Source organism: Populus alba, chromosome 1, assembly GCF_005239225.2.
Source record: "Populus alba chromosome 1, ASM523922v2, whole genome shotgun sequence".
Lineage (NCBI taxonomy): Eukaryota > Viridiplantae > Streptophyta > Magnoliopsida > Malpighiales > Salicaceae > Populus > Populus alba.
This window is the reverse complement of record NC_133284.1, coordinates 26553659-26577128: the sequence shown is the minus strand read 5'-3', so window position 1 is coordinate 26577128 and position 23470 is coordinate 26553659. Positions and strand designations below refer to the sequence as shown.

The following is a 23470-nucleotide window of genomic DNA, read 5'->3' as shown; positions in this document are numbered from 1 at the left end:
CACAATAGCCACGAACCAGCTCCCGTGGTCACAAGGCCACGAAAAACCTTTCCCTCTCTCGATTCCCCCAGAAATAGAGGTTGGTCGTTGCCTCTATAGTCCCAACCATTTCCAGCTCCGTCAAACAGAAACCGGCCGCCACTCCTTTCATCTCTGGACCGAACACAGCACCAGCCCTCGTTGTATTCTTCAGCTGCTCCCGTCTCAGCCTAGCAGCCCGCAAGTCCTCGCCCTCACCAAGACCCGAATCGGCATCGGCAGCTGCACAAACATGACCGAAGCACAGCCGCCGCCCCCCCTTGGACATACCGTCAGCCACCTGAACAGAGAAGGTGAAAGAAAAGGAAAAGAACAGACCCGAAAGAAGTCGATCTGAAGAAGGAGAATAAAGAGCATATCTGAGAAGGAGAAGAAAGAGCATATCGGAGAAGGAGAAAACAAAATAAAAACAATTGCTTGTTGTGTTTCTTGGCTTTGTAGGTGACATTACTTCTCACCTCCGATGCAAAAGGGGAGAGGAGGAGAAAACGACTCAGATCCACCCATCTCCCAGGTTGTGCTCGCGGCGGTGCGTGGAGGAGACACACCACCACTGCCCTGCAGTTCCAGAAGTCGTCCTTTGCAGTTCCCGGACTCTTTGGGGACCTTTTTGTAATTTTTAGATGTTTGAACATGTATTTAAATTTCTGTTAAATGATTTTTTGTTTTTTGTTTTTGTTATTCTGAAAAATGTAATAGAATGAGTATAGTAATGTAATAGAATGAGTATAGTAATGAAAAAGAGATGTGTGCATGTGTGTGTGTTTGGATTTTTATTTATTTATGGATGTTTTTTTATGATAAATTTGCAAAGATTAAAGAAGAATTTAATATTTTGATTGGATCACGGTCAAGAATTATTAATTTATATGCGATGAAAAGATAAAATTTAAAAACTTCTTTAACACGTCAAAATCACGAAGCAGCTTACCTCAGGTAGGGTGTGTGAGGGGTGCTAATACCTTCCCTAACCACAACTAGTTCTTTACCCGCGAATCTCTAACAAGACCAGCACATCCAGTTTCCTAGTAGCCTTCAATAAATTACTAGGTAGCGACTCCAACGAACCAATCAAGCAACGAGTAACAAAAAAATCGTCAACCGATGCCGCACGGATTCTGATGTGTGACATCGGGTATCAGAAATACAACTTACATATAAGTTAATAATTCTTAACCGTGATCCAATTAAAATATTAAATTCTTCTTTATTCTTTACAATTTTATCATATATATATATATATATATATATATATATGTAATAAAACAAATCAATAAAACAAATACAAGCACACACATTCACTTTTACTATAATTTTGTTCCTTTTCTTTTCTTTTTCGTTTCTTTTTTTGCTTCCATATACACTTCAAAATACAAATAATGAAACCTCAAAACTAAACAAATATTACATTAAACAATTTAAATATTACAAAATAACCCAAAAAACTCCAGAAATTGCAGGGAAGGACTTCTCACTGCAGCAATAGTGACGGCGCGTTGCTCCACGCGCCGCCGCCACTGGAGGTGGCAGAACCAGTGGATCGGGGCTGTCTTCCTCTTCTCTGTCTTCCTATGCCGTTTGTGAAGGTCACCATCACCTGCAACAAGGGAAACAATGCACAAACAACAGTTGATTTTAAATTTTCTTTGGGTCCAGATCTGTTTTTGAGTCTTCTTCTCTATTTCGGATCTGCTTCTCTCTACAGATCGGTTCTCTTCCTTTGCTTTCTCATCCTTCTCTATTTCAGGTGGCGACAGAGTTGTGGGTGTCGCCGTTGTGGCTGACGGTGTGGACGGCGCTGATGGCTCCGTAGGTGCTGCTTCTCCATTGTTGTTGGTAGTCGGCCGAGGAAGAAAGGAGTCGCTGTGTGGGGCTGCTCGCAGTCGGGTGAAGAAGCTAGGAGGCAGTGGCTTGCTTCTGTGGAGGCCATCACTGCTGAGACCGAAGGAGAAGAAGAAATTGCTAAGGGGAAAGCTTCGAGTGGAGAAGCTAGGAGACGATGGTTGCGGTTGAACAAGAGAGGAAGGGACAAATTTGGGAGTTGTTGTGGGCACGATGATGGTCGGTCCGTGGTGGGAAAATGGAGAGGGGAGATTGGTTGATTGTGGTTGTGAGGCGAGCTAGACATGGGTAGTTGTGGAGAGGTAGGGGCTGGCAGAGGTTGAGCTGGTCGGGGTTATGTGGGAATGGGGTTGCTTGTGGTGTAGGGGAGACGATGGAGAGCTGAAAATCAGGGGGTCCTTGGTTCTGTTTTGAAAACACCAACCAAGGACCCCGAGGAACGGCGGCTTTTTTGTTGGTGAGGGGCGGGCGGCTGGTTTGTATGGGTAGAGATAAGTTTAGGTTTAGGTTTAGGGTTTTTTGTGTTTCTCTTGGATTTTGCAAAATTGCCCCTCTTTGAGTGTGTTGAGAAAACCAGTATTTGTAGGTAAAAATATTGATAGATTTCCAAACTTGGTCCCTCAACTTTTTTCTTTTTGTAAAATTTGATTTTTCTTAATTGTTTTGTATTTTTTTTTTTTGAAAACGAGCAATATCAACGTCGACTCGATGAGGAAAATTAATGATTTTAAAAATGACGCGTTAAAAATCGAATGCGTTCGAAAGACCCTTGAAAATTTAAATTATTTTTTAGACAACATTGAAAATGCTAAAATGTTGAAAATATATTTAAAAACATATTTTTTGGATTTTCGTTGTTTTTCTTTATTTTTTAATTTTTCTGAAAAATTATCAAAACATAGATCAAAAATTAGATAGCAACACTCACTACCAATTTTAGATGGTATTTCACGATGATGACATCAAAATTGGTTCTAAGAGGCCTTGAAATTGGGCATGATGTGCACAATAAATCAAATATTTATCATCACAAGATCCCAGGTACAACAAGTCTAGATACATAACGTCTAGATACATCGTCAGCAATACTAAGTACTATAACGTCTAGATACAATTGCAGTAGAATGGTGATATGTATAACATGTCTCTTAGATATAAAGGGAGAGATAGCATGAGAATTGAAACCATAAATCCCTCAAACCATTCACATTAGCCAAATGGCAATTCATCTTGGCTGGATTTTTTTAGGAATGCTCCTCCTAGTAAGCTCGTTTGCTTCTGCCAAGCTAGTGATGCCAAAGAACATTATGGACTTAAATGTTCCTTTTGCCACTAATTCTTTCAACCGTAAATCCTTTCCAAGTGATTTCATATTTGGGACAGCCTCGTCTTCTTACCAGGTAGCTAGATCGATTGAATCTTTACTTAGCTTCTAGGATTCCCTAGTTTAGTACTTAGTACACACTATTTGTTCCCCCACCCCCCCAGTTATGTCGTTATTGAATACAAACGCACGCTGTTATAACTTGAGTTACATGATGTCCGCAGTACATATTGACAAAAAACAAGTGTGCAACATGTCTAGATACATCGTCATGAACACTAGTGCTATAACATGTCTAGATAAATTGCAGTGGAATGCTAATATGTGTAGCATGTCTAGATACATAGTGACGCACACTACTGCAATAACATGTCTAGATACAATAATAATAGAATCCTGATCTTACTTAATATTATCCTACAAGTATAACATGTCTATTTACATGGTAAACTTACAGTGAATAAAAAACTGATGGGTGGCGCTTGAGACAATATAAAGTTTTTAAACCCATACCAAACATAATTTTAGTATAGGAAATATATACAATTGTAGTAGAATGATGATAATGCTCAATACAAATAGCCAATTAGTTATAAACCAAGCTTAAATATAGCTACAAAGCTAATGCATGCTATTCGGATTCAACAATTTAGAGCTAGCATGTATCAACATTTGAATCCTGAACTGATTATGCAAATCTGTGTTATGGTATCAAGTACGAGGGTGATGCAAACGAAAGTTGCAGAGGTCAGAGCATATGGGACACTTTTACTCAAGAATTCCCAGGTTCATTAAATTTGGATTTCAGTGAGATTTTTTCAAATTTTAGCATTTCAATTACTTGCGATTTCACCCTTTGGTTTTTTTGCCTCTTTGTATCGGGTAATTTGCTAAGGATAAGTGATTCAAATGTTTTTAAATCTATATTCTCTAACAGAGATTCTCAACGAAAGCTTGTTGTCTTTCTACACTATATATCAAAGTATAGTTTTGATTTTACGAATGAAGAAGCTAAAACATTAACTAAATAGAACTTTACTCCACCATGTTTCTGATTAATTTCTTAATTTTTTATTTTATTTAAATGATGTTAATTAATACAGTAGCATGATCATTAATTGATCATATTCTGATCATTTCAAGGGAATTTAAATAAAAAGGTAAATAAATTTTTTTTGTTTTGTTTTTGAATATTTATTAAAAGACTTGATATTATTATTACATTTAGACAAAAAGTACACACACACACACTAATGTACAGCTCCATCAATCATTTTTATTAAAACATTCAGAAAGAATAGCTGATGGCAGCAACGGAGAGATGGGAATTGATTTTTACCATCGCTACCAGGTATATATCAATTTGATGATAATGTAATTGTTTCTTGGATGGATATGGATACTTCTACTATTGAGCGTGAATGTCCATACCGTGTCGACAGAGTGATCTTCAGACAGTGAAGGACATGAATATGGATTCTTTCAGATTCTCTATCTCTTGGTCGAGAGTAATTCCCAGTATGTATGATATAAGAACAGTGATGTTGTGCTTTTTTTTTTTTTTTTTTGTTATTTGCTGATGATTTTTACTTTTACTATTCTCTAAAACAAAAATCTAATGATATTCAGGTGGGAAAATAAGGGCAGGAGTGAACAGAGATGGAATTGAGTTTTACAACAAGCTCATCAATGCCACCATAGCTAAAGGCAGTGGCGGAGCCACGTGGGGACAAAAGGGGGCAATTGCCCCCTTAACTTTTTTTTTTTTTTTTTTAATAATATATTAGTTTAGGGAATTTACTGCAGGGAAGGAAAAAGGAAACGTACCTGCATTGTTTATAATTGTAGATTTGTAGGCTTCTAATATAATATAATATAATATAATATAATATAATATATATATAAACAGCTCTTAAAAACGTACCTGCACAATTTTTTTCCTTTTTTCCTTTTGTTTCCATATTAAATTGATGGTACCATCTTTAAAATATGGAATACCTAGCTATCAAAGAGTATTTTTTGTTCCTTGCTTTTGCCGCGTTGTTTTTTTCATGAGCTGTTGTTCTTTGCCTCTCTCGTATATAAATTTCTCATCAAGTATAGGTAAGTAATTAATCTTTTTTGCCTTTTACTTTATATTTTAGGTAAATTTTCTTTATTTATTTCATTGTTTAATTTTAATTTTATTCTTTTATAATTAGCTATTAAAAATATTAGGGTTCATGATAATTTATGGGTTTTGATATAAATATGTTCAAAATAAATGTTTAAATCTACTAATTTAATCAATTAAATATTTCTTTTCTTATTATAAAGGAATAAATTAATATTCATGCAAAACCATTATTCTTGACATCTCTTGCATTGACAGAGTAGTTTATTGAAATTTAATATTTTCATATGACTTGTTTGTAAGTAAAATATCAAGTAGAAAGCATGTTTTTCAAGAATTGTTTCTCTTACACATACACTAGGCATTGCTTTTCAATTAAATATCTAGAAATAATTAAGTATAATTTAATCAACATACTTATTATATTTATATAGATATGAATTGAAATAGGTTTTGATTTTGATGAATTAATGTGTATTTTGATATGAATTTCATATGAAAGATTTAGAATTATTGTGTAACTCAACTGATTTTTATTTAACAGTGAATTATTATGTAGTTGTGTTAATTATTATGTAGACACTAATGATGATAAAAAAATAATCCACGTGGTGATGATGATACGTATATTATGGTACTTGGTGACCAACTTGATACGTATATTATTGATCTACGTGGTGATGATGAGTTCTCTGGTATTGAAGGTATTGCTAGTCTTACAGAGAAAATGGTAAAAACAAAGAAGAATTTGATATTTCCATTAGTATATATGCTTATCAAATTATCATTACTTCTACCAGTTGCAACTGCTACAGTTGAGAGAGTTTTTTCTGCTATGCATATTGTTAAGAGTAGATTACGGAATAGAAAGGGAGATAAGTGGATGAATGATAGTTTGGTTGTATACATTGAGAAAGATATCTTCGATAAGATTGATAATGAAGCTATTATGAAGCGATTTCAAAATATAAAAACTCGAAGAGAACAATTATAATGTAAGTTTTTTATTTTAAAAGTATTTTTAAATTAATTTTACTTGATATGAATTAGTATATATGCTTTGAATTGATTTCTAATGTATATCTATATAATTTAGTATTTGTTAATAATTTGCCCCCTCATTGAAAAAACTCTGGCTCCGCCACTGGCTAAAGGTTTAAATCTTCTCCCTCTCCCTAGAAATATATATATCTTGTTGTTAGTCATCCATGCTGCTTGATTCTTCAAAATAGTTTGCTGAGAAATAATTTTCCAAGTGAAGAAGAAGAGCAAAATTTTATTTGAGAAGTTATTATCTCAAACCTTCTCTCATATTTTACGCAATAACACAGGTTTACAGCCTTTTGTAACTATCTTTCATTGGGATACTCCTCAAGCACTTGAAGACATGTACGGCGGCTTTCTAAGTGATAATATTGTGTAAGTTATCACATTTTTTTGTTCCAACATTAAATACATATATCAAACTTATTTAATAGTTCAAAAATAGAAGCCAAGCATTTTTATTTGTAAAAATAGGATATAGAATTGTAACATAGAATTTTTTGTTCTTCTGATTAATTTATAGGAACGATTTTCGAGATTTTGCTGAGCTTTGCTTCCAGGAATTTGGTGACCGAGTGAAGTACTGGATTACTATAAATGAGCCACACAAGTACTCCAGTGACGGCTATGATTCAGGTCAATTTGCACCGGGCAGATGTTCCAAATGGGTGGATGAAAAGTACTGCAAACATGGAAACTCTGCCACGGAACCTTACCTAGTTGCCCATAATCTCCTCCTTTCTCATGTAGCAGCAGCAGATGCATACAAGAAAAGGTATCAGGTATCCACTAAATGCACTTTTTTAATGGATAAACTATTATTTAATCCCTATGATATTAGCGAAATAATTAGTCTATCCTTCGTGTTTAAGACATAAATATTGAATCCTATTATTAATCCTTGTGTTTGTTTTGCATGAAAATTTAATCATTATCTTAATTTTTTTCTTCTCCTGTAGTAAAATCTTCTAATTTCACCAACTACATTTATAAAAGAATTAACAGTCAACTCTTGTAAATACACTACAAATGATTTTTTAGCCCTGTTTATTGGATAGAAACTAGTTTTTTTAAAAAAATAGTTTCCATAAAAAATGAATTATTGGAAAGTTGATTATTTTCCAGTATATGGTAATGTTATGAAAATGAGTTAGAAAACACTTTCTAGTATTTGACTATGTCATAGAAAATAAATTGAAAAAATAATTTATTAATGTTTTATTTTTTTTCAAAATTATTAATAAAATAAGGAACAAATCTGATAGATATTTGAAAGATGATGAAATTAAAAAAATATATAATTTCATAAATTATTTCAAAAAAAATAAATTGTAATAAAAAAATAAGGACCAAATCTGATAGATAAATATTTTAATTAAGAAAATAATAAGTTAAAAGTAAATAATAATTCAAAGAATAAGGACTAAAATTGATATAAAATCCAAATTAAATCAAATTTTAAGGGATGAGATTGAAATAAATAAAATTCAAAACAAAATATATAGCAATCAAAAAATTGAGGATCAAATTTAATATGATAAAAAAATAATAATTTTTATTTTATTTTTTCACAACTTCTGGAAAGTGTTTTTCATTTAAAATAAAAGAAAAGTATTTCCTTAAAAACTAAGCCAATTTTTTTTTTACAATAAAGTATTTTTTGTTAATCAACTTTTCTAATATCAAATAAATACAAGAACAATTTAAAAATAGTTTTCAAAAAAATACCTTCCATAAAACAAACAATATCTTAAAACTAGAAAAACTAACTTACAAAATTGTAAAACATACATGAATCAAATTATAATTTACAATTAATGAATATTACGGGATGTTTAGAAAATTAAAATAGTATATGTATGAATCACTTTGTTTGTTGAAAATGCAGGCTTCTCAAAATGGGAAGATTGGGATAACACTCAATGCTCGTTGGTATGAACCATACTCTAACAGTACAGATGATTATGAAGCTGCAAAAAGAACCCTTGATTTCATGCTTGGCTGGTATGTAGTTCTCCAAAAATTTGCAAGTAGCTAGCTAGGCCTTCTATATATTATTTTCATTATATGCGCTTTAATAACATTACATGTATATTTTTTACAATTTTTCCCGCTTCTAGGTTCATGAACCCTTTGACATATGGTGACTATCCAAGCAGCATGCGGGAATTGGTTCAAGATAGATTACCAAAATTCTCTTCACTGGATTCTATTATTCTCAAAGGATCATTAGACTTTGTTGGATTAAATTACTATACTGCATATTATGCAGCAAATGCCAATTCTTCCGATCCAGATCATCGCAGATATCAAACAGATTGTAATTCCAACATTACAGGTAAGAATTTTGTTGTTTTAGTCTTGCTAAGGCACAAAATGGTGCTTGTAGCCATGGACCATAGCCACAAGAAATTTCAGGTTACGTTTTGCTTAAAAAAATGATCTCCCAGGCTGAGGTGGTTATATATGATATAATTTTACCCTGTTGTTCTCTTTATATTTTTCAGGAGAACGAAATGGGATCCTTATCGGTCCAAAGGTTTGTATGCAAATTATACATAATTTACATAGCTTTTTTTCGATACTTGAGATTGAGGAAAAATGTTTATTATATTACGCTGGATGTGTTACAAATTACAGGCTGGTGCGCCATGGCAGTATATCTATCCAGAGGGGATACGATATCTTTTGAATCACATAAAACACAAATACCAAAATCCAATAATTTACATAACTGAGAATGGTATTAAAATAACCTCTGCACATTCTAATGGAAAGTTAGTAAAATTTTAATGGTCGAATTCATAGATTCTTTATTCTTTCAAGGGTACAGTGACTTCCTTGGTGCTGATGTATCAGAAGCGAAAGTCTTGGATGATCATCCGAGAATAGAATTCCATTTTAACCATCTTCGGAATGTTCTACAATCTATCAAGTGAGTTTACCTATTGCATGCGTGGTTAAACGATTTTAATTCCTTTGTTGCCTTTAATTAAGATGAGCATATAAACACTTAAAATCGATATCGGCTGCTGACCGAAAATGTTTCTGGTGGTTCCAATAATGATTTAGATAAACTATTAGACAAAACTGTTTAACATTGGAGCTCATTTTTGCAGAGACCATGGAGTTCAAGTCAAAGGCTACTTTGCATGGTCTTTCGCCGACGACTTCGAATTTATAGATGGATATACCATAGGATTTGGTTTGGTGCAAGTAAACCGTTCATCCGGTTTCTCAAGAAAGGGGAAGCGCTCAGCATCCTGGTTTTCGGAATTCCTTGCGGACAAATGGGCTGATCCAAAAAGCGTGATGGATGAGAAAGTGTTTGACCAACATATATGGGACTATTTATATAAATTAGTGTTGTATATATGTCAGAAAGTTTAAGAGATTCTATGTGGGTTCTTCCCGTGCAACCATTGACTATCTTATGCAAGCCTCCCTCCACAAAACCATCTGGTAGCATGTATGGCTTCAGAGTTATGCCGAGATTATGAGTGGAAAGGGCTACAGTTGCATCTTTTTTTATATATATATATAATCATCAATAATATATTAAAAAGGTCATAAAGTCAACAGTCAAAGCAAAATACAGGGACATAACCAAAAAAATCAAAAAAAGAAACAGACTCATGAAAACAAAAAGAAAGCGAAAAAACAACTAATATGCTACTATAGAAACAAATAAACTACCTAAGATTTTTTATTACACCACAATTTGATACCATCAAAAGAGTTACAGTGTATAAAATGGTGCTTTGAATTTTTCAAATCTAAGCTGCAAAAGACACACGAAGCTTGAGTGGCGGGCAAAACATTTCGGTGATGGAAAAAAGATCTTGTACTAACTTTGTCCTAGATTGCCAACCAAAGGAACACCTGAACTTTCGAAGGGGCCCTTTTAATCCAAACATTGGCTTCAAAAACTCTATTATTAGCAAAAGAGATACTATAAATTAAGGTGCAACATTATTTAACTAAGAAGCTTTCATCAGAATTACACAGCCAAATGATTTTGTCATCTTTTATATGTTGAATTATCATTGGCTCCAGCATTGATAGTAATTGATGATATTGCTACTTTTCATAAGATAAGAGGTTCCTATGCCAAACCAAATTCCATCGCCAATGATCATTCACCTATTGACCCGTCTCATGAACCAAACTAATTTGAATAGCAAAAACTTTGTAAAGCCTAGGGAAAATGCCATGCAAAGCATTTGATCCTATCCACACATCAGACCAAAAGAGAATGAAGGACCTATCACTAATCATGAATTTAATGTTTTGATGCAATACTGAGCCAATAACACTGTTTGGATCAAATATTGACAAAATGTCTTTTCAGAATACGGAAATATGACCATGCAATTTTGGGATTCTAAAGACATGCCCAGATAAGACCAAGGCAAGGAACCAAATCTGTAAAAGATTGAAGATGCCATACTAGCACAAGTATCTTCCCTAACATTTATACTAATTAAAGAGCTTGTATGGAAGTTAATCTGCAAACCTGAACAAATAGCAAACAAGAGAATCCTTTGAACTGTTTTGACCATGTGAAGATTAACAGGCATGAAAATAAAAGTGTCATCTACATATTGCAGATGACTGGGACAAAAGTTGTCTCCAAAAGGGATACCTTTGAAAAGACTAGTTGTGGCTCCTCTCTGAAACAAAACAGATAACCCCTCTCCTGCTACTAGAAAAAGGAACAGAGAAAGGAGATCCATTAATCAACACTAATAATTTTACGGTGGACATGCAAGTGTTGATCAAATTAATATATTTTTCACTAGAACCCATATACCTTATAACCTACTCTAAATAATTCCACTTGACACTATTAAAAGCTTTGTAAAATCCACCTTAAAGATAAGGCTCGACACCCTGCATCTTGAAGGAATGAATTGCTTCGTTAGTAACCAAAAATTCATCAATTATTTGCCTCTCTTCCAAGAAAGTTGTTTGATTCTCACTAATAAGGTCATGCATAACCTCTTTCGGATGACTAGAAAGAACCTTAACCACTATCTTGTAAATGTTGTTAATCAAACTACTATGTTTGAACTCTTTGAAGCCAACCGGGGAATCTGTTTGAAATTAGATGAACACAAACATGATTTACTCCTTTTAGAAGCCTACCTGTTTTGACAAAAATTCTTGGCCAGATCTAACAAATCATTTGTAATGAAATCCCAAGCAAGCCTGTAGAATTTGAAATTGAAACCTTCTAAACCAAGACTCTTGCTCCCATCACAGTCCCAAACACTATGCTTTAATTCTTCCAAAGTGATATCTCGCTCCAAACTAGCTGAAGAAGAAGCCGTGACTGTTTTAAAACCAACGGACCCTAAACCAATTCAGAAACTATCAAGGCTTCTAAATAAGTTGGAGAAGTAGCTAACTGCTACATCTTTTATGATCGGTAAACCTTCAACAACAAAACCATTATTAACCACTTTCAAGATATTTAGCAACTAGATGGAAGAAACGCATGTTGTGATCACCTAGGCGACACCAAACCATATTGATTAAAATGCAGTAAAATATTTGCAGAAAATCACAAATTTTTTAAAATAATTTTTGAAGAAATTTTTGTTTTAGGGCTGAACCCAGCCACTTGTAACTGGCCCGAGCCAATGACCCAACCATCACGTAAAATTTTACGCGTGGAACAGTGCAAAGGTAAATTACCTTCACACTGTTCATTCTTCGTTTTTGCAAATGTCAAAAACGAAGACCCCTTGGTTACAGAGTGCAAGAAAAGTGACGGTCTTTAAGCTTTCAATCGTCTTCTGTTTCCTTTTGTTTCTCTAGACCCACATGCATCTATTTTTCGCAAAGAACGGAAATGGGCATGCCTGCTTCTGGAGAAAGGAAACCGATGGTGGTGTTAACCTCCCCTACTGTCTTTGTGTTTTGGCTTCGCCGTTCGGTTTCTCCTACTGTCGTTCCCTTTCTCTTCGGTTTCTATATACTCATGTGGCCTTCCTTTGTGTTTCCTAAATTTTCCACTGTGTTCTCTCCTCTGTTCTTCTTTCTCCTCTCTCGTTTCCCCTGTCTCGTTCTTTTTTTCTCTCCTCTCCCTCTCTGTTTCCTGTCTCTTTTCTTCTCTCCTTTTTGGTGCGGCTCCTCCCCTGGCTTTTATAGCTAGTGGACGCCAGCATTTTTGGTAAGCCGGCGTGCATCACGGTGGCGAGGGATGTCAGCCGCGATACCCGCCCCGCTGATTCGAGAATAGCTCCATCATCGCTGCTAACGTCTCCTTCCATTATCGTCACAGATTCACAGCTGTTTGAAGACAGTGAATGGTGGAAACGGCGCCGCTTGGGTTCTTCGGATTTGGCCATTGACGTTTTCGCAGTTTTGTAATCAAACCCCCGAAAAAATTGTAATTGTATCCTTTAATGTTAGCGTCTTTTCTGGTTTGGTCCTTGGTCTCGGATTATTTCAATTAAGTCCCTAATTGTCCATCAAACTTCAATAATTATGCAATTAAGCCCCTGATTTGACCAAATCAACTCTTCAAAATTATAATTGGACCCCATAACTTTAATTTCTTCCAATAAAAGCCTAAATTGACTTGAAAGATCAATTTTCTTGTAATCAAACTCTCTATAAATTCAATTAAATTTTAGATAAAATTTAATTGAGTTCATAAACATCTGATTTTGGATTTTTCTTCCTCAAATTGAATTTTTCTTATTAACAGGACTCTCATTGTCACATTTCAACATTTTATATTTTTGAATCTCCTCAATCAATTTTGGTATTTTTTCAGCATTCCAGCATCATTTTTTCGCTCTTATTATTTTTTGGATTTCTTCTGAATATTTTTTTTATTTTTTTATTTTTTTTTTTGGGAATCAAAAAATGGGTAACAACAATAAGGAAAGAGATTTAAAATCCTTACCGAACAAGGAGGAACAACTGCTCACTGGGATGCTTCCCAATCAGCCTTCTCTTCATGCCTTTGTTGTTTTATATAGGATGTGAAGTCATCTAAGTTGTGAGGTTTTTCAATCTACAAAGCCTCTCCTATCTCCAGCATTAAACAAACCTCATCACCCTCATAAGGTTCATTGTTTTCGCCATGTGCTAGCAAGTTACTCCTGTTACACATCCGAATTACTAAGTCCTCAGTATCCATCTCACTCTTGTTAACTGTTTCATTCAAACTCCTATCAGCTGTAATCAGCTTTGTACGTTGCAGCTTCATTCCTTTTTTGGCAGATAGAACAGTGGCACTCTCTTTTGTGTTGGCTTTAGGGTGTATGATTCATGTGCTGAGGTTCCGAAATTACTAAGGCTTGAGGATCATATGTTGATTGAAAGGCCAAATCATAGTTTGATCCAGATGAAATAGAGAGGATGTCAGATGGGCTTTGAAATCCACTGTCCACATGAGAATGAAGGTTTTGTCCATAAACTGGACTCTTAAACTCGGCCAACACAAATGAGTCAAGGCCGAATGCAGCTGCAGTTGCATCGTGATTCATGAATGGTTGTTTATACTAGGTTCTGATTTATTATAATTATTATTTTTATTTTGTTTTTGGAATTTGTACATGTTATTCAGTTGTAGCATTAATAATAAGATATCAAAAGATCTGTTTGTAGCTTGTAAACACAAGTAAAATTTTGTGAAACAAAATGTTGTAAAAGAGAAGAGTACTTGTGTAAAAGAATGTTGGCGAGTGAAACAGCTCAAGTTTAATAATACAAAAAGAAGTATGAAACTAAAATCTTGTGCACGAAACACCTCAATCAGCCAATTAAAGCAGTACGAAATTTTAAGAATGAGTCATGTAATGCCCTAGTCTCGGGGGAGGGGGGGATGGGATATGGTGTCTAATTGAAGTTCAGCCTCTTGTCATCACTGTCTAAAAAAAAATACCCCTTGTTGCATTTAGTTTTAGTAATCATTCCTTTCATCATATTCAATTGTTTTTTATTTACTTCATATATAATATTGGATATAGAGTGTTGTAGGGATAAAAAAAAAATTTAGTCTCATAAATTGTAAACCTAATCCATCAAGTAAAAAAGAATGCGGAGAAAAGATAAGGACCTATATTTTAAATTAGATAAGAATACATATATATTATCTAACCTTAAAGTATTATATAATATTTTTGCAAAACAAATTACAAGAAGAATCCTCGATAGAGTCAAAGAAGGCTCCAATAAATCCAAATCGATAAATAAGTTATCCTTGAGTCATGATACCATGGAGAAATTTGACCTTACAATTAGGAAACGCTAGGAAATCTTGTAGCCAGGTAAGTTATTTCTTCACCTTAAAATAGGTTATGCATTAGAATGAGATTATTTTGGATAGGTTACCCATAAAAATGAGACCATCTTAAGTATTTTTATCTCTATTTTTATTATGTAAAAAATTAGAAAAAAAATCTAAATTTTTTTTTCAATAAATTTAGTTAATTTTAACAATTTCATTACTTTTGTCATTTTTATGTGTTAAAAAATCAATCATCAAAAACACAAAATAAAAACAGACAAATAGTTGAGGTTGAAATTGGGTCAATGATTAAGCATCACAGGAAAAAATGAAGGTTGAGAATTTATTAAGCCACAGTTAAGGGTTCTAAATTGAAAAAAAATTGAGAAATGGATTAATTTGATTTAATTGGCTAAGAGTAAACAAATTTCAAGTTCAATGATGATTTTGAAACATATTGCTAAGTTATCAATCAATGAAAAGCTTAATTGAAGAAGAAAATCAAAATTGAGAGTACGATTTATCAAAATTGCACAATTTTATGAACAAATGATGAATTTTCAACAAGTGATTAAATCTGAAGCTCTATATTGATTCAATTAAGGAAGTAATTGAAAAGAAAAAGGAGATTTAGGAAAAATTCAATTGAAATTACAAGAATTTGAGAAATAAGAACTAAATTAAAAAGAGACTAAATTGATAGATTCAATTTAAGGTATTGTAACCCAAATTTGGACCCCTTTGATTTTTTTATTTTTTTTTGATCAAATGTAAAAAATATATAAATCAAAAATGTTTTGCAAGACAAGCTTGCGGTACAGGCTGGAAACCAGCAGAACAGCTGTAAGTAAGTCCAGGCAAAGGGATCAGACTCACTTTGAACAGACCATAGCAAGACAAGCTTGCATTACAGAAAGTAATATAACACAAAGGGAACAGACTCCCTTGTATAACAAACCAAAGGGAACTGACTCCCTTGAAAACAGGAAAATATACATGAACATGGACAGCCCCCATATAGGCAAAGTCAAAATATCAAAGCTTCACAGGCACCTGCACAAGCGCTTTTGTAGCATACCAGACAGCCTGTATAGAGCAGAAACGCCAGCAGGAGCCAGCAGCTAAAGCACAACACCAACCCATCATTCACTAGGATAGGAGGGATGATAATATCAAAGCCACTTAGTGCATCCAACAGTTCCATCAACCCTGCTAACCGCAGCAGTACCAAACCATACCAACACAGCATGCAAGAGGGTCATATCGTTGAGGAGAGAACCTCACCCTAATGAATTCCTACCGAGCATACACAAGGTAGTAGGGGGCAGCCGCTATAAGCTTTCACTTGGGGGATGATCTCCAGCCAAAGCTATTCCAGTCAAAGCTGTGCCCATACATCAGCAAGCAAAGCCTCATCCGCAGATATGAGCTATTAAACACCTGCTAATGGACGCCCACCAGACTGAAGCTTGCAGGAGCCACCACGTTCCAGCTAGATTAGAGTGGCTGGGCAAAACTGAAGGTGGATGACAGCAAAGTGGCAGTACTCCAAACAAGGAGAAAACGAAACACCATGAGGACGAGCCTCATGAGTAAGCAGAAGGGACAAAGCCCTAGCAATCCAGCTGCAGCATCAACCCAGCTAACCACAGCAATTCCAACCCATTCCAGCGCAGCATGCAAGAGGGTCATATCTTTGGGGAGAGATCCTCACCCTAATGAGCTCCTACCAAGCATGCAAAGGGAAGCAAAAGGCAGCCAAAGCCATTCCAGTCAGATCCAGGCCCATACATCAGCAGACAAAGCCACATCCATAGATGGTAGCGAAGCCAGCTAAAGGATGCCCACCAGACTAAAGCTTGCAGAAGCCACCACGTTCCAAGCCAGAGCAGCAGGGCTGGGCAGAAGCAAAAGTTGATGACAGCAAAGGCATTACTCCACAATAGGAGCAAACAAAACATCATGAGGATGAGCCTCATGTGTAAGCAGAAGGGACAAAGCCCTGGCATGAAGAGATCCTTAACAGCAATCTCAATAGGCCTTCCAGTGAACCCGAAGTTGCAGCAGCCAAAGAGCCTAAAACAATGGGGGAGAGAGCCTCACCCTACCCGTAAGAATAGTGAACCGTCCACACATCAACCCATTCCAGCCAAGCTGACTTGATAGAATATGCTCCATCCAGTATTCTCCACTTAGTAGTGCGCTGAAGAAAGGATCCCCTCCTTCCCTTCAAACAGGACACCCTACTAGCGGAGCTGCAATAGAGAGCACTACAAACGTAGCTCAAGCATTGGGGAGAGAACCTCACCCAAACTGATGGCAAGCATATTAGCAACAGCAGGCTGTTAAGAGTAACAAGCAGACAAGTCCACTACCAACAAGGCGATTCAAGCTAATCCAGCCAGAACTAGCAACTTAGGTGATGAACAGGCCAGCAAAAACAAAATCCAAAACAGAATATTACAGAATCGTGAGGTGCACAACCCCACGATTTGCAAGGCAAGCATATCAATGATAACCCATGGAGAACACATCACAGGGGAGGAAACCTACCATGGCAAGAGGTTCAGATCGACCGCCATCTGTCCATCCACAGTGAAGAACCCATGGTTGCATCTTCAAAATCCACAAAATACCCTAGCAAGGAAGTCCGAGCAAAGAGACATTTTCCCCAAGATCAAGGGGAAGGATGACAGCCAGACGACCAAAGAGGGTTTGAGAGCTTGCCACGTGCGTGCTAAATTGCCTCAGCAAGAAATGGAGTTCAAATTCAGTCCAGCAAAGAAGATCCTAGGCGTCACGACCAGATCAGGATCTGCAATGATGCGATGATAACCCCAAATCCTACTTGCAAAATTAGGACACTCTAGACAACCGATCATGTGAACAATTAGAGGTGTAGAGTGGAAATTGATGAAGACCAATCTTGACGAATCTAAGCACTGGTAGTCTCGCCAGATGTTGAGAAATCAGGTATTAAACCAGGATATTCCAAATCACTTGTAAAGAAAAGCCACAACAAAGCTAGCAAATGTTTGTATATACAGAAAGACAGTGCAATGGATAGATATGGCCTAATAAGTTCTTGCTAGGAGATTGGGTTTTAAGCGGGACTGGTATGACCCCTCTAATCTTACCTGACAACTTGCTTAGTAGAAGGATTATCCATACGGTACTATTTTCATATATGTAACAGTTTGTAATGAAACGGTTGAAGACTAGTAAGATGACGACATAAAGGAACAGTTGGGTTCCGTATGTTCAAGGATCTGATGGAGTGGTGATTTCTTCAAAGAAGTTAGATTCGGTGATTATGATTTATTGAGGGTAGAATTGATGAAGACCCTGATATTAAAAAAGAAATACAGCAAAGGGATAAAAGATTGGCACCCTATTTTGACTTAGATAGATGTTGTGACAAGATGAGTTGTTGTCAAATATAAGCAATGAATAAGAAGAAATCTCGAGAACAGAAATTGCACGAGGACACACGAAGATTGTGTAGGAGTACCCATAGGAACTAATCTGGTACTATAATGAGACAACAGGTGCAAGGAGAAGAAGTGTTCCCAAATGAAGCTCAGAGCAAAGACTATGTAGAAATTATACAACAAAAAGTCTTTTATGCTCTTGATAAAGACAACAGACGAAGACCTTTCCAATGCATGCAAGGATGGAAATAGAGCTATTGTAGAGGCACCTAATTGAGGGGGTGCAAACGCTTGTGATAAAAGACGACTACCTATGATGAAAGGCGAAGACACCAAAGAGAGTTAGTGTAGGTGGAGCTGTCAAGCGCGATGATGAAAGACACAAAAGCTCCAAACATAGAAATTGAGATGGAGGATTGCGAGGAGTGTACCGCAACTCTTTCTTTCTATGTGATCAATGGCAGTAAACTCTCTCATATAGTACACATGGTGGTAGAGAATCTTAGAGTCACATTGAAGCATCTCAGCTAAAGAAGGATGTGACCGCTTATAAAAGGTAAAAATACCTTAGAAAGAAGGTGTGAAGGTCATGATATGAGCTCAAGTTCAGACCACCCCATGACAATCGGTGAAGACACCTTAGAGAAGGTGTGAGGTTCATGATAGGAGCTCAATTATAGAATTTCCCAGAGTCAATGTGCTGGCTAGATATAAGTGGACAGGTATATAAATAGCCAATGAAATGGCTATGATGAGTATGAAGACAAATGTCGGATTGACTTTGATGGATATTGTCCCCATGCTAAAGATCTATGAGCTAGATAACATTTACCTTGGACAATAAGTGGATGACTTGTGAAGCATTAAGACGCGACTATTATATAAGAGCAGAGGGCATACACAAGTTCCTAAAACAAGTTTACTCTTGTCAAGGTGGTGAGCTCGGTAATGGCATTGTAATACTAAGAGTATCAAGAAAGATATGGATCAACCTTTAATGGGTTGCCTGATTAGTTCTTAAAAGTGCATATTTATCAAGGTTTTATATATCATCATTTTGCACTTAAAGTATCAATAACTCCTTAACTAAAGCATATTTTATAATAACAAGTCTAATACTATAAAATGCCCTAATAAATGGTAACTGTTCATCTTAAATGCAGGCCTATCACATAAATCAAAGGATTGATTGATGAATTCAACTACTGAAATTTGTGAAGATAAAGAGAGGGTGAAACTTAGAAAAGAGATGTTGGTGCGGTTCAAATTGGAACACTGTTCGGTAATTAGGTCATATCTTGAGTTCTAGATGTCCACATAACCTCATATTTTTACACATATTCATTAAGACATAGGCCTACAACTTTTATGTTTTTATCAAGATCTAAGAAGGCCGTTTTCAAGTCCAAATTATAGCAACAACGGAGAAGTCCGAATCTGTCCTGCAGCCCGAACACTGTTCAGTGTTTGGCCCATATCTGGAGTTCTAAAAGTCCAAATGACCTCCATTTTTTTTTTTCTAGAAAGCTAAGTCAATTTCCTATAACTTTCATGTTTTCCAGTGGACCCAATTCGGATGGTAGCATTTTTGTTTTATTTAGACAAGAAGATAAGGATTTTCACCAAGTTAAAAGTTGGCCACCCACTCAACAATTAGTCATCAAATCAATAATTCTGAATTTTGGCCTATAAAAGGAGGCATTTGCCATGCATTTGGGGGCTTGGTTATTCAGATCAAGTTCATGCTCTTTATTTCTCTCTTTATTTTTATTTTTATAATTTTTAAGTTTTGCTTTCATTAATATCTTGTTTATGCTTTTCCTTTCATTTCCTTTCCTTAGTTAACTTGTATTTTCTTTATGTTCTTGTTTTGTTTATTTATGTTTTCTTCTTCATTATGTTTAGCTAAGTTTATTATGTCAAGGTGAAAAGGTTACACTAATGGTGTAAGAATAAATATAGTGTAAACTCAACATGGACCTTAATGTTTAATATTAACATGTCTTATCTTTTTATCTTACTAATTCTTAATACCTTGCTTGTTAAATGATTAATCTAAATTTGTGTTGTATAACACTTGGTACAACAAATGCTTGGCACTCTCATAGCTCAACCGTATGGTATTACCTACACATGTGCTATGAAAGGAACTTAATTTGTTAACATCAGTTAATATCATGAATTCCTGATAATATTTAAAAGTTTGGTGTTATGTAAATAAGATAATTAATATAATCATGTTAACAATTTATAATGAGCTATTAATGACAAATCATCCGATTGGAACCTCCTTCGTATGTGGTTTCCAAATTGAGTAATAAGAGTTTATATTATACTTGTTTGAAATACTATTGGTGGATCCTCTAACCTTGACATTTGTTTTTATCATTGTTTAATCCTTACATTAATCTTTCATCTCAAAGTTCTCATTAATTTATTCCTCTTCTTCTTCTTCTTCTTCTTTATTATTATTATTATTATTATTATTATTATTAGTACTACTACTACTACTACTAGTATTATTATTATTATTACTATTATTATTATTTACATTCTTGTTATATTTTATGTACGTTAAGTATGCTCTGTGTTTGATTAAAGTTCCTGACATTGTTGGTCTTGCCTTGTTCATTCGCATCAGAAATTTGTTTATATTATATAATATATTTCTTTGATCTTTTCATAAAATCAATATATAGGCTGGAAACCTGTGACCCGATCTTTTAGATCATTCTCAGGTATAACAACGTCACGTCTTGAATATTATTCTTATTATTGTTGTCGTTATTTTTGTTATTATTGTTGTTGTTGTTGTCTTGTTATTTATCATTTATACAATTAAGCTCTTTGTGGTTCGACCCCGATCTTACCGGGTTATTTATTACTTCGACACTCCTGCATTGGGAGAAGACATCAATCTTTTGGTCATATCACTGCCCCTACGGTTAAAAGTAGAGAGCTACCAGGACTCTTAGGACTAAGAGTGAGAGACTCACTAAGAAGTAAGGCGTGGTTCCTAAGATGGAACAAAGGGCAGATGCAACTCCTGAATGAGTAGACTCTTGAAGGAGTAGTGAACTCGTAATCATATTGAGATACTCAGATAATGACTGTCGCACTTGGAAATAGAAATTTTCATTTGAGAGGGTGTTGTAAGCCTTGATGTGAGGCTTGATGAATCATTCCGGACCGAGCATGATTGATAAGCTCGAAGGGTAATGTTGCGTGTCCCAGAGATAAGCGTTAACACTCTTCAAATGTGATATGGCAAACCATCTAGTTGTAGTTATCCTTGGGTGTGAGAAAAGGTGTGCTTTGGTGACTCTGGTGATTGAAAGGTGTGGCATGTACCTGCAAACTTGGCAGGAGACGCTTTCAAAATGGTAAGCTCGGAAGAGCTGCAGAATGCAAGCATGTGCTGAAGAAGTAAATGGACAATTGCCCACATAAATGGCAAAGGGGGTGATTGTTAGGATATTGCCACTTATATGTCAGCATCTGCAGCCCATCTTCTAAAAGAGGATGGCTGCCATTGTCAAAGAAAGAAGGCTACAAATGGTGGGAAATAAATATGCCAGCTTGTAAGAGTCAAAGAGGACTACTGATGCAGCAACCGAAAGTCACAAAGTAGGCAAATGTTAGATGGCCAACATTGTTGATAAAGGAGCAAGAGAAACTGTCATTGAAGCCTATAAATAGAGGTATCATTTAGAGAGCAAAATGAGAGGAGAACAAGAGAGAAATACATGAAGAGAGAAAGAATAGCTCTGCCAAATGGCAGCAGCCTTGCTGCCTTGTGCAGTGCAGCAGTGTGTGTGAGAGCGATGAGAGTTGAGTTGAGTGAAGTGATCCTCCTTCTTCATGTGTGTTGTAACCCTTTTTATATCTATCTCTAATAACATTGGCTTCTCCCATAGATGTAGGCAATTTTCCGAACCACGTTAAATATTGTGTGCTAGTGTGCTAAGCCTCTAATGGGCAATGATTAGTACATCATCGGTCTGAATTCCTAACAGAGTAAGGAGCTTTTCACCTAATTTTGTTCCCATTAATGTCAAAACATTTACGAATTGATTTATTGGTTTGTTTTAATAGTTAAACTATCTTTGATTAACTCTCACATATTCAAAGATGAATCGAAGATCGTTGACATGGTCTGATCATCTTTTAAGATGTAGAGCTACTTTCTGTCTTTAGAGGGTTAAATTTGTTAATAACATAATTCTTTTAATTTTGTTTGTAAGCATGTTTATAGATATCATAAGTAGTGGTTTATATGCAACAACAAAACCGACACCTAATAATTTAGATTTTTTGGTAAAGATTATGTTTATTCATTAATCCAAGCCCTCGACTATCCATGGCCTTGCAAAATCTTCATTTTAGAGCTGGTGAAGAATTAAGATACTTGATGTTTCACTTTTGATATAAATCTTGAAATCTTTTTATTAAAATTATGTACATTATTAATAACTATTACTCATAATAACTCATAAAAAAATTCAAGAAATCTTCCAAAACAACCTTCCAAGTAACCTAGGCGTAAGAAATTGCTTTATAAAATAACAAATATGGTAACAAAATCCTTTTGTCTCCCTGGATCCTTAGCATTGGCTTACGTGGTCGTTTGGTAATGAGGTTGCGTCTGCGTTTTAAACAAAACACAAATGCAACCCGTTTGGAAAAGGAAAAAAGCAGTCTACTATTCATGGGTCCCACAGCATTTTTGTGTCCAAAATGCAAGGGAAAGAAAAGTAAGCAAATGCTGCTTCATATGCACTCTTCATGTTAATTAATTAGCATGAACAGTGTTGTAAACCCCCTGGTTATAACTTTTCTAGGTATTTAAAAGAAGAGAAATTTAACCAATAGTAAAATGGGTTAAATTAAATTAAAGAAACCTAAATTAAGATAAAAATAGTGAAATTAATGAAATAAAAAGTGAATATAGTACTGAATCATTGAAAAGAAAAACATTTGTGAGGACAAAATGAATATGGAAGATCAAGAGAGGTCAATATTCGAATAACAGAAGCTTGGGAGTTTATGTACAAATGATAAAAAGGGATGGGGATAAATGTGCAATTAACAAGATGTTAGAAGTATAAATATCATTATATTTCCTCTCTTGGGGGGGGACTGGGAAGAGTAAGAGAGAGTTTAGAGAGAGGCTGGAGAGAAGATATATTGATGGCAGATCAACCGACAGCTATAACTCCACCTTCGACCGTTGGATCAGCACGATATTCGGATATGTTGTTCTCATCCATGTTGTGTACATTGTCACCGTAGGGATTCTCTATATCAGTCTATGTTTGAGAGATACAGAGGGAGGAATATATCTGGGGAAATACACTTCTTGATAGTCTTCTTTGTTGTCTGTTTTCTCTTTTGGCCACCGTTGGATTAGGCTATAACTTGGATATGTT

The 23470-nt window shown here is 35.3% G+C and overlaps 2 long non-coding RNA genes and 1 pseudogene across 2 annotated transcripts; 1 reads left to right on the top strand and 2 right to left on the bottom strand.

Moving 5' to 3' along the window:
• Positions 1 to 138: 138 nt before the first annotated feature.
• On the bottom strand, positions 139 to 815 carry LOC118045352 (uncharacterized). Its single transcript, XR_012167998.1, has 2 exons — positions 498 to 815; positions 139 to 372 (listed from the first exon to the last, which is right to left on the bottom strand). It is a non-coding gene; the product is annotated as an uncharacterized lncRNA (long non-coding RNA).
• A 2239-nt stretch (positions 816 to 3054) lies between these two features.
• On the top strand, positions 3055 to 9857 carry LOC118045353 (beta-glucosidase 12-like; annotated as a pseudogene).
• Positions 9858 to 15388: 5531 nt separating this feature from the next.
• Positions 15389 to 17657, bottom strand: LOC118045331 (uncharacterized). The gene is made up of 2 exons (XR_004686961.2): positions 17164 to 17657; positions 15389 to 16837 (listed from the first exon to the last, which is right to left on the bottom strand). It is a non-coding gene; the product is annotated as an uncharacterized lncRNA (long non-coding RNA).
• Between the last annotated feature and the right edge of the window lie 5813 nt (positions 17658 to 23470).